Here is an 11975-nt window from a genome sequence, read left to right as displayed (position 1 = left end):
CAACAGGGACAGCCAGCACTTGTTTCTGCTGTCACTTCCCCAGCCCCCCACAGCCTCCCTGACAATAGTGAACAACAGTGTCCCTTAGATCAGCTGAAGAGGTGGCTGGCTGTGGAGTGATGACAGCCAGAGCTGGACGCCATCCCCTGTTGCCTCAACTTCAGCAAGCTGACATCCATCTTACCAGAGATGACAGACAGCAAAGGGGCAACACCCTCTACCCCAGCCGGAAGTGGCGATCTCTGTGGGACCTGCTATGGGAAGCAGCAGCTCACTGTTTCAGGAGCTGACGTCATCTGGTATGGAGAGAAGGATTGTGCAGCTCAGGACTTCAAAGCTCAGATACGGTCTCTGGGGGCTGGATGGAGAGTCTCTCTCAGTCCCTGCTCTGGGGTCACAACCCCGTGCGGAGGTGCAGCAGTTCCGTGAGTGACAGGCTGGTGTATGCTCAGTGTCACTTCTCACCTCTGAAATGGCCTCTGAGCAAAAACAAATAACCCGGAAATAACTTGAAACATGCTCCCTCCACCCAGCTATTAGGCCTACGGCAGCATCTGCAAATAAAGCCTCAGGAATATTTAGACTTCTGGGGTTAGGGGTGTGACTCAGCAGTAGGGCATCTGCCCAGCAATGGAAGGCCAGGTAAATGGGACCTGTGCATGGAAAACTTTTCCATGGAACCCCACAGTGTCATCCGAAGAGCTGAGCGTGGGCTGAAGGCTAGCGTCCAGATGGAGGAGGAAACCCTGGCTTGCCGTGTTAGTGACTGATTTAAAATGAATTGGAAGCCAGGCAGGGTCCACTGAGAGTTTAGGCAGAAGCTAAGGAATTGCCCTCTGGTTAGGAAGGGAAAACTAGCACACGCTTACTATCAGCCTAAGGCCAGCGGGCATGCAGGGCATCTGTGTGCTGCTGGGGCCCTAGGCGGGCTTTATCATTGCATCTTGTTTGAGGTGCTGGGGTGAATGCAGGGCCCCCCTGTGCTCTACCACCAAGTGACAGCCTAGCTGGAGACCTAAGGTTTTGTGTGTGAACCGTGGCTAGCACTTTGGGAAAGGATCAGATCGTGGAGATGTCCTGGGTCTGGGTCTAGATGGTCTAAGTGCGGCAGAAACTGTTCCAGCAAGAGGGGCAGTCCCAGGGAGGCAGCCTGGAGTGTCTGCCTTCCCTTACCGTCGCCTACCATACAGGTAGGTTCGGGGTAGTCTTAGGGTTAGGACCATACAGGCAGGTTCGGGGTAGGCTTAGGGCTAGCGGTAGGGCTGTGTCAGGAAAGACGGATGGTGAACCATGTTCTCGACAATGTGTGTGACAAACTCAGGAGCCACTGTGCTGACAGTTGAAGTAAGACTCCTGGGGCTGCAATGCAAACCTCCTCTTGGAGCACTTGACCGTCATACATCAACACACATCAACTCCTAAAGAAAGGTACAGAGGGTCACGATGCCCACATCTGGCCTGGGTAGCTCATTGGTGAGACAGGGCAACTGAGACCCCCGCTCACAAGGAGAGTGTTCTATGGCTGTGAGACTGCAGCCTCAGGCCTGGGTCAACAAATGTCCTAGACTGCCTGTGCTCCAGCCCCGTCCCCCTGTCTCTGCCAAGTTGCAGGGGGCTTTGTGTAGCCTTGGTTGGTAAAGGGCTTGCAGATTCACAGCGCGTCAGAATGGAGTTAGAATGGAGTCAAGGGGGTCCCGGATCCTCCACCTGGTGGGCCTTGAGACTGGCTTTTCTCCTCACGCTGCCTTTAGGAGCCACGGAAATGGCCGTACGTTTGAAGTTCACTCTGTCTGATGAGCAGCAGAGTGTGGCCGAGGCATACCACAGCTTCCTTCACCGTTTGCCTACCGGGAGAAGCTGGACTCTTGTGTTGGACTATTACAAATGGGATTTTCCATTTTAGGTTTGTATGCGGTCTAAGTTTTCTCTGGGACAAATGCCCGGGTGTGCAATTAAATGATCATGTGGTAAATATATGTTCAGTTCTTCCTCTTGTTTTCTAAGAAATTGCTTGGGACTGGGCATGTGGCTCGAGGACCAAGTACTTGCTTAGCCTGTGTACGATCCTGAGCTCCATCCCCAATGCTGCGGGAAAAGAATTCACAGAAACTTCCGGAGCTTGAATCCAGTGTGGCTCAATTATCCTACATTCTCCAATGTGAAAGACACCCACCTTCTCCACAGCCTGGCTAGAAGGGGCTCCATCCCTCCTTAATCTGTGTTCTTCTGTCGGGTGCCCCATTTGGGCTGGGTTCTAAGCTATGCTCTGCCAGCCGTGTTACTAACTGTGCTTCCATGTACCCGTTTGCCGTTTGTACATTGTCTCCAGTAAATTGTCTTTTCATGACTTTTCCTCAGTGTATAATTGGATTTTTAAATTTTTTAACATATGTGTGAGTGGTATAGGTGTGTGTACATGTCGGGGGGGTGTGCACACATGTGTAGGGCGGAGGTCAATGGCTCTCCATCTTTTCTTGTTAAGATTTATTCACTTTTATTTTATGTATGTGGATGCTTTGCCTGCATGTATGTCTGTGCGCTATGTGAGGGCCTGGTGCTCACAGGGGCCAGAAGGCGGCATCAGATCCCCTGGAACTGGAGTTACAGAGAACTGAGAGCCACTATTCCATCTTATTTTTAAGACAGGGTCTATCATTGAGTTTGGAGCTCACCAGTTCCACAGATCTAACTGGCTAGTGAGCTCCAGTGGTCTGCCTGCCTCGACCGTTTCTCCAGTGCTGGGACTACAGGCACAGGCCACCATGCATGGGTTTCTTAGGTGTTTGTTCAGGATCTGAATGCAGGTCCTCACGTTCGTCTGGCATTTGGTAATTTTATTGGGTAAGCTATTCCCCCCGGTCCCCTATTTGAATTTATTTTTCATGGTGAGTTTTAATTTTCGGCACACATTTCCGATACAACAGCAGCTATCCGTTTTAACAGTGTAAGTGTATAACCTAGCAGTCTTGGGTATATCCATCCCATGGTATGTTTATTCATCTCCAGAACTTTCTAATCGTTCTCATCAGAAACTGCGCTTAGGAAACTCCCCCTCCCCCCCCCCCCCCCAGCCCTCGCAGTCACCATGTTTCTTCCTGTCCCCATGACTTTATTCTAGCAAAGTCACATAGATGGAATTACATGCTGGCATCTCCAGGGCACCCACTGTGCACTTGTGCTAGAAGCCCCTATCTTTCTGTGGCTGAGCCATCTACCAGTGTACGCCTATGCTGCAGTGTGTTAACCTGTGGTCAGTTAGTGGACCAGCGTATCTCCCTCCTTGGCCGTGATGAAGAGCACCGCTGTGCGATCCTGCATGCACCTTCTCTTAGTTAATTTTCAGCTGCTGTGACCAGACACCATGAGCAAGGCAACTGACAGTAGAAGGAGTTTATCCGCGGGCTTCCAGTTTCAGTGGTTAGAGTCTGTGACCATCGTGGTGGGGAGCATGGCAGCAGGCAGGCATGGTACCGGAACAGCAGCTGAGAGCTCACATCCGATCCACAGGCAGGAGGCAGAGAGAGAGAGAGAGAAAGCCTGAGGCAGCCATTGGCTTTTGAAATCTCAAAACCCACCCCATGGCCATACCCCCTCCAACAAAGTCACACCTCCTAATCCTTCCCAAACAGTTCTACCAGCTGGGAACCAATACTCAAATGTATAAACCTATGGGGGCCATTCTCATTCAGACCGCCACAGACCTCTTGATCTGTGGTCAAGTCCCTGCCTCCATCTTTACCATCTAAAAGTAAGCCAGCCTCACTTTTGCCCAACTTGACTTCCAACGGCTGCCTCTTCCTTTTCTGAACAGACTCCAGGGCCATCAACGAATGGGTCCATTGGGCCACTAGAGGGCGCTCCCTGTCCTGGGATTTATTCGGGGGGGGGGGGGGGTCTTCAGTAGCCTCTATAGCGGAGGTGGAAAAGGGTGACCGAGACTAACTTGGCAGCCCCTCTCCTCCCACCGCCAGCCGCACTTCTCAGCTCTCAGAGGCCATTTTTCTAGGGTTCGGCCCATCACGGCCTCAGGAGCGTTGTTTCTGGGGTCCCAAGCGGCATGGAAATGACATCGTTATCAAGGCAGGCCTGGGAGTAAAGACCTCCAGTCTTAGGATGTAAAACGGCTTTCCTAGCTGCTTTGAACTCGAATGGAGCCCATATGGAAAGCCCTGGTCTCACGTGGTTCTCTAGTTTCCAGCCAGTGCTTCGCAGCTCAAAACTACAGCGTTAGCGCCTGAGAGTTTCTTATCCCGGGGAACTGTAGGGAAAGTAGCGTGGAGGGCTGCCTCCAGTCTTGGCAAGTTCAGACAAGGCAGCCAGTACGCCCCGAATATCTGCCTGGTTGGTGCAAAGTGAGCCGACTAACCATCTCAGACCCCTGGTTTTCACCATAAAATGGGGTCATAATGATGCATTGAGGTCCTGGGGTGTCCTGACTCTCCTGCAGGTCATGGGAGCCAGTACCACTCCACCTCCTTCGTGTCACCACAGAGTCACATGGAAAACATACCGACTAACACTTGGGAGTGTTGCTCCCAGCACTTGGGAAGCTGAGGCAGGGGGATGATTCGTGTCTAGGCATTTGAGGCCTGTCTGGATACTACAGGAGACCCTGTGGCAGCTTCCTAAGGAGCTCATATTTTTGCCTCCAGAAAACCCTGCTTAAATCACTCAGTAGCCACCAAGGAAGAAACTGAAAGGGGCTAGGATGTCACCAGGCTATAAAAAAAGCGAAGAGGGCTTTGGGGGGTTGGAGGGGGCAGTGTGGAGTCTGGGCGTGAAAGAGAAGGGCAGCATTTTGCTGAGGGTGAGGTTAGCCGACCTCCAGGCTGGTTGCTCCTCTACTGCCCTCCTCTCTACCCTCTAAGCCTAAAAACCCAGTGCTATTTGTCTCTCTCGGTTCTCCTAGAATCAAAGGCACTGGGCGCATATTTGAAACTTGAAAGGGAAGGCAAATTACTGGCTGCGTTTCTGTCTCTTTGCTAAGTTCCATCTTTAGCTCCATTTCTTATGGCCAGTGGGTGGACCTTGAGCAAGGGCTACCAGGAAGGGGGCAATCTGGGGCAATTACCGTAGCAGCTGGCTGCTAGGTCTCTGGGTCATTTTCGTTAATTTGCTTTTTTTTTTCTCTCCAGCTTAGAGGCTCTTATTGTGTTGCCCAAGCTGATCTTGAGCTTTTGGGTTCAGGTGAGTCTTCTCAGCCTCCCAAGCAGCTGGGATTACAGGTGTGTATCACCACACCTGGCTAGCCAACATAGTTGACAACGTCAAGGGCCTTATCTGCACATGCTCTCTTCCTGACCCTAGGCAGCCAACATCTCCAACCTTCAGGCACTGCCACCCCGTTCCTGCTTCCTCTTTCTTGTTGCCAGTGCTGAAATGACCCTACTGACATTCAAAACTGAAAGCACCTGTCTCAAAGTCGTGACTTTCAACTCAGACCTCAGTCTTGCTCTTTCTCCCTTGACCCAATCATATTTGTTTAGTCTGAGGCATGAAAGCCTGTGCTTTCCAGAAAGCACGGAGAAGAAAAGTGGCCTGTGAAGGCGTAAGTCACAAAAAATGCCACACCAGTTTGGAATTATGATTAATAGGGTGGTATTTATTTAAAGGGGAAAAAACTTACAGATCACTGTCCCAGGCAACAGCCCTCTACGCAACCAGGAAGGGAGTCTAGTCGCCGGTGGAGCAGGAAGTGAAGAGAGAGGGGAGAGGGAAGTGGCCGCTTTTTTAAAGGGAGAGAGACCACGCCCCAATGGGCTGGTATCTCAGCAGCTATAGGCTGGAGGAGTGGGAGGACCTCCCGCAACACCTCCCCCTTTTGTTTAAATAAGAGAGTTCTAAACCTACTATGAAATTATATACAATAAGTACAAATATCCTATTCTAACTAGCTTAGGTCTTGTATAATAAATAACTTGGCCAAGTCATGAGAGAAAGTAACTCCATTTATATAGTCTTCGACCCCATCGAAGATCTGAGAAGGGAAATAATGTTACCTGGGTAATTAGGAAGTTCAGTAAAACAACTTCCAAAACATGCAACAAATCACAGAGACAACTAGCTACCTGGGCAGTCACCCAAAGTCACGTTAGCAGCGTTGAAACAACCAACTTTGGCTAAGGCCTAACATAACTGACATACTATTTTCAAAGGCAAGCAACTTTTCAAAACTATCTTACCCTGTCTTGGCAGGATATGACAGTCCTGTTTTATCCATTGATGCATGCTCTGTATCTCTGTCAGTGGTTGAGGTATGGGCATTTCTTTGCCCAAAGGCCAGTTCTGCCAAAAAGAAAGGCTCCAGGTGGAGTGTCTTTGGTGCTCAACATTCTCTCGGGAATAGAGCGGTGTTGCCAGGAGCAATTGTGTCTCACTACCACAAAACTCTGAGTTAGATTAAAGGCCATTTTCTACAGCTCTTTGAAGAAGTTGAAGATTATCTATCTATACTGAGTATAATCTCTATATATCTAAACAACCTGATAGGTCTAATTATAAATGACAAACTTAGATGACTATTAATCTATATAATTCTCAATATCTATCTAACTTAAAGACTAAGAAAATAAACGACTGTGAAACAAGTGAGGACAATGACTTCCAAATATAAACAAGGTACAAATATACATTGCAGTAGGTAAATATATATCAATACACAAATATTATATAAGTATCTTAATCAGAGGTAGAAATGTACACTGCAATATGGTAAATATATACTATATATATATCAATACAATATATGTCAATACATAAAAAAATGTTTTAAACAGAGGTAGAAACATGCATGCATACAATAGTCAATATAATTTAACTTTGTATCAATATACAAGAATCTATACCAATATATTTGTCTAAAAACAGTAACTCACAATTACAAATCTATTATCCCATCATCCCTCTTTTTTTTTTTCAAAATGATCCCTGAGCTTATAAAATTCCTCCCCCAACCCTCAATCGTATACTAATTATAATCAACCCCTAAATGATGTCCCTAAACCCAAGGGCAAACTTAACTGGGAGAGGGGACGTCGTCCTCTAGAATTACTTCCAGCTGTCATGGGGGCAACGTTCTTTCTGGGGGATATTGTGAAAGTAAAATGATGGTTAAATTTCAAGATCAATGTCTTTTTTTTAATATTTATTTATTTATTATGTATACAATGTTCTGTCTGTGTGTATGCCTGCAGGCCAGAAGAGGGCACCAGAGATGGTTGTGAGCCACCATGTGGTTGCTGGGAATTGAACTCAGGACCTTTGGAAGAGCAGGCAATGCTCTTAACCTCTGAGCCATCACTCCAGCCCCAAAGGATTAAATCCTCTGGCCCGTACGGGGATCGAACCCGCGACCTTGGCGTTATTAGCACCACGCTCTAACCAACTGAGCTAACCGGCCAGACTCAATGTCTTTTAAAATTGCAAATACTCTCTGAGTATTTTGTGCAGGTCTGGCCAAAATGTTGTATAAGATGTGCACCATTTCAGCTAACCAAGTTGGAACTGTCTTATGCAGCTGGTACCCAAAGCAGGTCTTGTAGTAGCGCTATCAGTATCATGACGTCATATCAACCAGGTGGAGTTGTTGTTATGGGGCCCCATCTTCTTCCTGGAAACTTCAAATGTCACTTCAGGAAAAACTCATTGTTCATTGTGAAAAACTTAAACATTAATCATATAGACATATATGTATATATTCACTGAAAGGCATGATAGATATATTCAATGAAAAGTATGATAGATATGAAGAAAAGCAAAGATGTTTTCTAAACTCATATTTCTTTCTGTCCCATATCATGGCTCTTGACATGAGACAGAAACTCCAGAAACTCTGGGTTTTTCTCTTACTAACAGGCTTGGAATTGGAGAGGGACTGAGCCAGAGTCCAACTACAAAACCAGCTTTATAAATTTAGAAATATGGATTAATATTACTTACACAATCCATTCAGTTTTCTTGATATTTCCTATTGGGCAGGTATTTTTCCATCTGTCAGTATCCAAACATCCAGGGTCCCTTGAATTTTTCAAAGATGAGTGTTTTCCTGTGGAGCTAGGAACAGAACCCTGCCCCCATTCTATATGTTTTTCTTACCACCTGTATGAATATCATCATTGTGGATGAGTTGTCATTTCTCCTTTCCAAGAGGTTTCTCCTCTTCAAATCGAAACTTTATTAATTTTGATGGTATCCACAATTTTTCTTCTCCTGTGGAAATAAGAGCAAAACCCCTTCCCCAACGTAGCACATCTCCTGGCTTCCATTGAGAGGTCAGCACATCTTTGAAATAAATCGGTTGATTTAGTTCAGCAGACTTTTCCATTATCCAATGTCTTTCTGCTGCTGTCGTTCCTTTCTCATTAGCGTTAAGAAAATTCAAGGTTAATAAAGCATTATGTAATCTATTTCTGGGGGTATTTTTGGTCCCTTTCTGTTTGTTCAGCATATCCTTTATAGTACGATTTGATCTTTCTATAACTGCCTGACCTGTAGGATTATTTGGTATACCTGTATTGTGTTTTATATTATAATAATTAAAAAAGCATTTCATTTTCTTAGATACATATGCTGGACCATTATCTGTCTTTATTTGTGCAGGTATACCCATGATGGCCATAACTTCCAATAAATGTGTGATTACTGAATCAGCCTTTTCTGAGCTCAGGGCAGTAGCCCATTGAAAACCTGAATACGTGTCTATAGTATGGTATACATATTTTAATTTACCAAATTCCATAAAGTGGAACACATCCATCTGCCAGATTTCATTTCTCTTAGTACCCTTTGGGTTACTCCCTGCAGGCAATGGTGTTTGATTATAGAAAGAACAAGTAGGACATCTCTTTATAATGTCCTTAGCTTGTTGCCAAGTAATGGAAAATTCTTTCTTTAGGCCTTTACTATTGACATGATGCTTCTTATGAAATTCTGAGGCCTGCAACACGCTTCCAATCAATAATTGATCAATCTCAGCGTTGCCTTGGGCTAGAGGACCAGGCAGACCTGTATGGGACCGGATGTGTGTTATGTACATTGGACAAAGCCTGTTCCTGATTATGTCTTGTACCTGGATAAACAATGAAGTCAACTCTGTGTCATCTGGTATAAATTCAGCAGTTTCAATATGCAAGATAACTCTTTCTACATATTGTGAATCTGTAACTATATTAAGAGGTTCTTTAAAATCCCTTAGCACCATAAGAATGGCATATAATTCTGCCTTCTGGACAGAATTATAAGGGCTTTGTTCCACCTTACTCAATTCATCTGACTTGTAACCTGCTTTCCCTGATTTATTTGCATCAGTATAGAACGTACGGGCTCCAGTTATTGGAGCATCACATACAATTCTAGGAAGAATCCAAGAAGTTCTCTTTGTGAGGTTAAGTCTACCACTTTTGGTATAGTTGCTATTAATTTCTTCCAAAAAATTAGCACAAGCTCTTTGCCATGGTTCATTGTCTTCCCATAACTTTTTTATTTCTTCAGTAGTAAAAGGCACTATAATTTCTGCTGGGTCTATACCTGCTAGTTGATGAAGTCTCAGCTTACCTTTTATAATTAATTCAGAGACTTTTTCCACATAAGTTTTTAATTTTTTACTTGGTTTATTAGGTATAAATATCCACTCTAAAATAATATCTTCCCTCTGCATTAGAATCCCTGTAGGAGAAATTCTGGAAGGCAATATGACTAGGATGCAGCTAAGATGTGGGTTCACCCTATCCACGTGTGCCTCCTGTAATTTTTCCTCAATCATTGTCAGTTCCTTTTCTGCTTCAGCTGTCAGTTTTCTTGGACTATTCAAATCTTTATCACCATCTAAGGTTTTGTTTAAATGAACTATTAGATCATGTCTCCTAATAATCTTTGGAAGTCATTAAGAGTCTTTAACCGGTCTCTCCTAATTTGTGCCTTTTGCATTTTAATTTTCTCTAACCCTATTCTGTAACCTAGGTGATTAATAGAATTTCCTCTTTGAATCTTTTCAGGGGCAATTTGTAATCCCCACCTAGGCAAACTTTCTTTACTTCTTCAAACATCCTTTCTAAAGTATCTTTATTTGAATCAGATAACAGGATGTCATCCATGTAATGATAAATTATGGACTTGGGGAATTGTTTACGAATTATTTCCAATGGCTTACTTACAAAATATTGGCACAATGTAGGACTATTGAGCATACCCTGTGGGAGGACAGTCCATTGATATCTCCTATTAGGCTGAGAATTATTATAAGTAGGCACTGTGAAGGCAAATTTTTCTCTATCCTTTTCTTGTAACGGTATAGTGAAAAAACAATCTTTCAAATCAATAACTATAAGAAGCCATCCTTTTGGTAACAGAGAAGGCAAAGGAATTCCAGATTGTAGTGGGCCCATAGGTTGAATTACTTTGTTGACAGCTCTTAGATCTGTCACCATTCTCCATTTACCAGATTTCTTTTTTACAACAAACAGAGGAGAATTCCAATGGCTGGTTGATTCTTCAATATGGTGAGCATCTAGTTGCTCTTGCACCAGCTGTTCCAATGCCTGTAGTTTATCTTCAGCTAGAGGCCACTGTTTGATCCATATTGGCTTCTCAGTTAGCCATTTTAAAGGTAGGGCTGTTGGTACCTCTAAAGGTTTGGTATTTGCTGTATGTTTTTGTACAGCCTGAATGGCTGGTGACTTTTTCCATAATACCTCATCATATCCTTCCCAGAATTATGAGTTCCTGGAACTACAGGAATGTTAATCTGGGTATTCCATTGCTGTAGCAGGTCACGGCCCCATAAATTTATGGCAATATTGGCTATATATGGCCTTAGTCTTCCTATTTGCCCTTCGGGCCCTATGCATTCAACCCATCTTGTGCTTTGTTTAACACGAGATAGGGTTCCAATTCCCAGGAACTGAACATCTACCTCTTGAAGAGGCCAATTCGGATGTCAAGATTCTGGGGTAATGATACTTGCATCCGCACCTGTGTCTAATAAGCCTTCAATAAAAGTGCCATTTATACAGACTCTTAGCTTTGGTCTTTGATCATTAATAGAAGTCTGCCAAAATATACGTTTACTCTGTCCTATTGGGTTTTTTGACTCATCCTCCACACGTAATTCATCATTTAGACCAGTATTACTTTTTACAGCAGAAATTGGAGCTTTTAATTTTCTTGGTGAGGCACATTCTCCACTGTGACTGGGAATGACTGGGCCACTGTTGGCTTGGGGGCCTGCGAGAGGCCCCTCAAGGAGTTTCCCAATGATATCGGATTGCCCTGTCTGTCTGTCTTTGACCTGCACTCGTTGGACCAATGCCGTCCTTTACTGCATCTCCTACATATACCTGAAGGCCGAGGTCTCCTATTTTTGTCATTCCCAGAAGAGATATTATTCCTAGAAATTCTTTGCCTGCAATCCCTTTGCAAATGTCCCAATTTACCACAATTAAAACACCTGGCAGTTTGATGTCTCCTCATTGCTGTGGAAATCGCTTCTCCTACCCAAGATTCATCATTATAGCTAAACGTATCAACATTCATCGTATGCTGAATCCATTCATCCATAGGTGCTGATCTAGACTTTAAAGGCCCAATTATCTTTTTGCATTCTATATTTGCATTCTCAAAAGCTAGAGATTCACGAAGTATTCATCTAGCTTCTGGATCTGTTACCCCTATGTCCAGAGCCTTAATTAATCTTTGCAAAAAGTCAATAAAGGGTTCTCTCGGTCCCTGCCTAATTCTGGTATATGATTCAACCCTTTTTGCTGGATCTTGTATCCTATTCCGAGCATTTAAAGCTGCTTGGTGACACAGACACAGTACTTCATCATCATAAAGACCTTGGACCTGTGGATCAGCATATTCTACTGCACCAAGAATTTGATCTTGGGAAACCTCAATACCTTTTGCTCTTCCTTGCTGTTCCATATGTTTGGATTCTTCTCTGAAATAAATTCCAAACATCAAGGAAGGTCCATTATCTA

General features: G+C 44.5%; 1 non-coding gene across 1 annotated transcript; it reads right to left on the bottom strand.

Annotated features, from left to right (window-relative positions):
- Positions 1 to 7325: 7325 nt before the first annotated feature.
- Trnai-aau lies at positions 7326 to 7399 on the bottom strand. Its single transcript has one exon. It is a non-coding gene; the product is annotated as a tRNA-Ile (tRNA).
- Positions 7400 to 11975: the final 4576 nt, after the last annotated feature.

Source organism: Microtus oregoni, unplaced genomic scaffold (assembly GCF_018167655.1).
Source record: "Microtus oregoni isolate MIOR12 unplaced genomic scaffold, Mior012 000002F_ref0000024, whole genome shotgun sequence".
Taxonomy (NCBI): Eukaryota; Metazoa; Chordata; class Mammalia; order Rodentia; family Cricetidae; genus Microtus; species Microtus oregoni.
The sequence above is the reverse complement of the archived record's forward strand: the minus strand, read 5'-3'. Positions and strand labels throughout refer to the sequence as shown.